Below are 4,510 nucleotides of genomic sequence, written 5' to 3' on the forward strand. Positions count from 1 at the left end.
CTGAATTATGGTGCCACATAGTAGCTCCAGAGATATTTGCATAAAAATGCTTGTTAATTCAAAAGAATCTCTAGTGGAAGAAAATGTAGACAGTGGATAGGATATAACTAAATAATATCTTGAAGTAGAAACAATGTCATATGACTTTGTATCCCCAATTACCTAACATTTTATCTCACTAGTAGTAGTCATTCTAAAAATATTTGAGTGAAAGGATATTTGAGATGTGGCTTCTCTGAGTCCCTTCTAGGTAGAAAGGAGATCCAGCTACCCATCTATCCCTATACCCTTGATTACAGCATTAAATGGACCTCAGTGCGCCTTTCTTTCAGACTTAGTCTCTCCTTCATTACCCTAGAGTGAATTGTAGAAACGTGCCCTGATCCCAGACCCTTACAATTCCTCTCACTTCTGTCCTATCCTCAGGCTCTACTCTGTCCTGTTTTTGTTCTGTTGATGGTTAGGATAGCTCTGTCGGAATGGGTACTTCAAAAAGTTTGTGGAAAAATTGAATTAAAAGATAATACAAATGTTTCCATGAACTTTATGAAGTATGTATATTTTCTTTAAAAAAAAAATGTAAATGGAAGAAAAGCAGTTTTTAGAAGTAGTAAATGCCTGTATAGCTGAAGCCTCACTGAAGGAATTCAAAAAGATCACAGTCTTATGACGTTTTTAAACTCAGGTTCATAACATGAAGTGTTTCATATTATTTAGAAAACCTTGCCAATTGCCATTAAATAAATAAATCACACTGAGATGCAATGAAGAAAAAAATGCTCTTTTTAGCCATTGAGGAGCCTTAAATGATAATAAGCTCGTACTAATGTCTCATATAGTTTCATTGTATTAGGTTTTTTAATAGCAAGACTGAGTCTATATGAATTTTTTCTGTTCTAAGTCTTCTTTATTTCTTAAAGTAGAAACATGGGTCTTCTGACTAGATTCTCCTATTGAGTGCTGCTGGGGATAGCAACCTAACTGCCCCCCGCCTATTTTAATGGGTCTCTGGCTACCCTGTGACTCACTATAGACCAGTAAGTCATAGGGAATGGGCTTGTCTAGGAGCTGTACAGTGTAGGTACCACAGCTGTATCGTGAATCTCGGGCAGCTTTACCCCTCTGTCCTCAGGTTCAGCTGGCCAACAGTTGGGCTCAGTCCCCAAAACTACACGAGGTGAAGTCTTTCCTAAACTTAGACCACTCCCAAAGGTCTAAAGGACTCCAAGAAACTCAAGAGGTTGATCACCTCTTTGAAGAGGCAGTTTTTTGTTTCTCTTCTCATTTGACTACTAAATCTATAGTGTTCCCAAAACTGTTTGTGTGCTGAGATTAATTAAAGGTCTAAAGGACTCCAAGAAACTCAAGAGGTTGATCACCTCTTTGAAGAGGCAGTTTTTTGTTCCTCTTCTCATTTGACTACTAAATCTATAGTGTTCCCAAAACTGTTTGTGTGCTGAGATTAATTATTGGAATTGGCATTTCAATTTAATTGACTATATAGTATTGATGAGAGCATAAATCATTGGTACAACCTCCTTATACAGCATTTATTAAACACTTTCATAAACTTCTTACCTTTTGGCCCTGCAATCCCTGTTCTACAAATTTAGGCTGATAAAATAATTGCAAGAACAATGATGTTGGTGAAAAAATAAATTGGAAAGAAGTCAAACATCAACAAATGGCTGAGCCAATTGCAGTCAATCTATGCACTGAAATTCAATATAGTTCTTAATATACTGTACGTAATGCAGAGATTTATTAGCATAGAAAAATGGTCATAATATATTGATGAGTCAAAATGTACCTATTATATGATTCCATTTTGGGAAGAGAAAAAAATGTGTTTGTGATCTGTACACATACATATACAATTAAGAAATAGTCTGGATATTTGTATTTCTAATCTTTCAGCAAATCCTGTCAGTTCTGCCTTGAAATAATCCAGAACCCCACCATTTTTTACTGTACTTGCTACTGTCCCTGTCTGAGATATTCTCATATCTCACTTTGGTTATTTCAATACCTTCCTAATTGGTCACCCTTCCTTCTCTACAGTCTATTCACAACACAACAGCCAGAATGGTCTTGTTAAATTTAAATAAGATCATGTCATTGCTCTGCTCGAAATCCCCCAAAGACTTTCAGTCTGTCTCATAGTAAAAGCCAATGCCTTTATTTGCAGTGGTGGCCTACAAGACCTCACCATCATCCCTTTCAGGGAAAACACAGATATGGGCAGGCACTAGAATTTACTACGCCCACTGTTTTCCTTTTAGCCATGGTGAAAAAAGGGTAGCTACTCTACTGCTAATTCACAACAATAGTTAAGGGTTTGGGGGTGGTAAGCATTGTTTATTAAGCTTATCTAATGGATTTTGAAACTTCTCTCTCTTTTTAAACTCCTCATGAAATTAATTATTTTTAGTCTTTGCAAAGCCTATGTTTTAGTCATGTCTGTGTTTACTGGTAATATAGAATTCCAGAAGTTCGTTTTACTAGTATCTTAGTATATAGATATAAAAAAGGAAAAGATTTTAGATTTTAGAGTGAAAAAATAGAGACTTGGAGTTACAGTTAAATGTATTTATGTACCCAGCATACCTCCATGGGCCAAATACTTTGGATGTCTAATCTGCTGTTAGATACATTAACACTATTAAGCCCCTAGACAATTACATAATTAACTTTGATCTTCCTGTGCTCACTCATCTGTCACAGAGTTACTTTTAAACTGGGTAAATGTGAATCCATGAAACAGAGAGGGTATTGGATGCCTCATCTTAGGAAAAGCAATAGTCCAAAATCCAGATTTGTGAAACAGGTACATTAAAAGATAATTATTTTTTTACACAAAAAGTGTCACTGCTGCGTATCCTTAAACAGTTTCTGTTCTAGTCTAGACTATGTGTAAAGTAATCTTTAACTGTATTTCATTCTAATGAAAAGAAAGACTCAGCAAATTTGGTATAGAAGGAAAGTATCTCAACACAATAAAAGCCATATATGACAAACCCACCACCAGTATCATCCTGAATGATCCTAAGAACAGGAACAAGACAAGGATGCCCACTCTCACCAGTCCTACTTAACACAGTAGTGGAAATACTCGTCAGAGCAATCGGGCAAGAGAAAGAAAAAAGGACATCCAGATTGGAAAAGACAAGTCAAACTGTCCCTCTTTGCAGATGACAGATACTATGTACAGAAAAACCTAAAGACTCTACAAAAAACTCTTAGAGCTGATAAATGATTTCAGTAAAGTTGCAGGATACAAAATCAGCACACAGGACCCTCAAACCTCGCCATGAAGATTGCTTTAGCATCACCGACCTCCGAGCAGTACTAGCAGAGCTGAATGATAGCTTGTTAGGAACGCGAGTAAACAATGTTTATGATGTGGATAATGAGACATATCTTATTTGTCTTCAAAAACCAGAGTTTAAAGCTACAATTTTACTTGAATCTGGCATATGTGTTCACACAACAGAATTTGAGCGGCCCAAGAATATGTTGCTATCTAGTTTTGCCATGAAGTGCCGAAAACATTTGAAAAGTCGAAAATTAGTGCAAAAGAGCTTGGTGTGGATAGAATTGTAGATTTCCAGTTTGGAAGTGATGAAGCTGCTTATCACTTAATCATTGAACTCTTTGATAGGTTTGTGGCTTCCAGTCAAGATGGCAGAATAGACAGTCCCCAGTGTCACTGTCTCCCACATATCAACCAATTTACAACTATTAAAAAGCAATGTCAGCCAGGCTGGGGCTGCTGGAGATCAGGGGAAGAGGAGGAGAGACCTGCAGAGTGCATGAAGGTCGGGGGAAGCCACGAAGAGAGAAAGAAAGAACTGCTCCAACTGTTTCAAGCCCCAGCTGCTTCAGGGCTTGAGCTGATGAGCGCACAGATCAGGCGCTGGCAGAAGCCACGACCTGCAGAGTGCATGAAGGTCGGGGGAAGCCACGAAGAGAGAAAGAAAGAACTGCTCCAACTGTTTCGAGCCCCAGCTGCTTCAGGGCTTGAGCTGATGAGCGCACAGATCAGGCGCTGGCAGAAGCCACAGCTGTGCCCTTCAAATGAAGTTGCTTGGAGGCTGTGGGGGAGAGGCGGGATTTTGGTGGCCAAGAACCCACATAGGAGCGAGGAGCCGCAACAACTGAAAACAGGCAGCCACTTAGAGGTCAGTGAGTCATAGCAAGGGACTGGCACACAGCCTGTCCCATGAGAAGTGTTTGGAGCATGGCTGGTGGGGGCTGCAGGCCCACTGGGAGAACACTGGGGCACAGCAAGGACAGCTGATCTGCCCCCCCAATCGGCGTAGGAGCCCTCAGTGGAGACTGGTCAGGAATATAGAACTGCAGGGGGTGCAGTTTGCTGAAAAGGCAGGCCCAGACCAGAGTTTCTACCACCCCAGGTGTACCAGATCTCACAAGACCCAAGAAGTACCCATAAAGCCAACCATTAAAACCTGAGCTGCACAAAAAGCCTTCCCCAGGGAATCAGCAGCAA

Source organism: Galeopterus variegatus, unplaced genomic scaffold, assembly GCF_000696425.1.
Source record: "Galeopterus variegatus unplaced genomic scaffold, G_variegatus-3.0.2 Scaffold7074, whole genome shotgun sequence".
Classification (NCBI taxonomy): domain Eukaryota; kingdom Metazoa; phylum Chordata; class Mammalia; order Dermoptera; family Cynocephalidae; genus Galeopterus; species Galeopterus variegatus.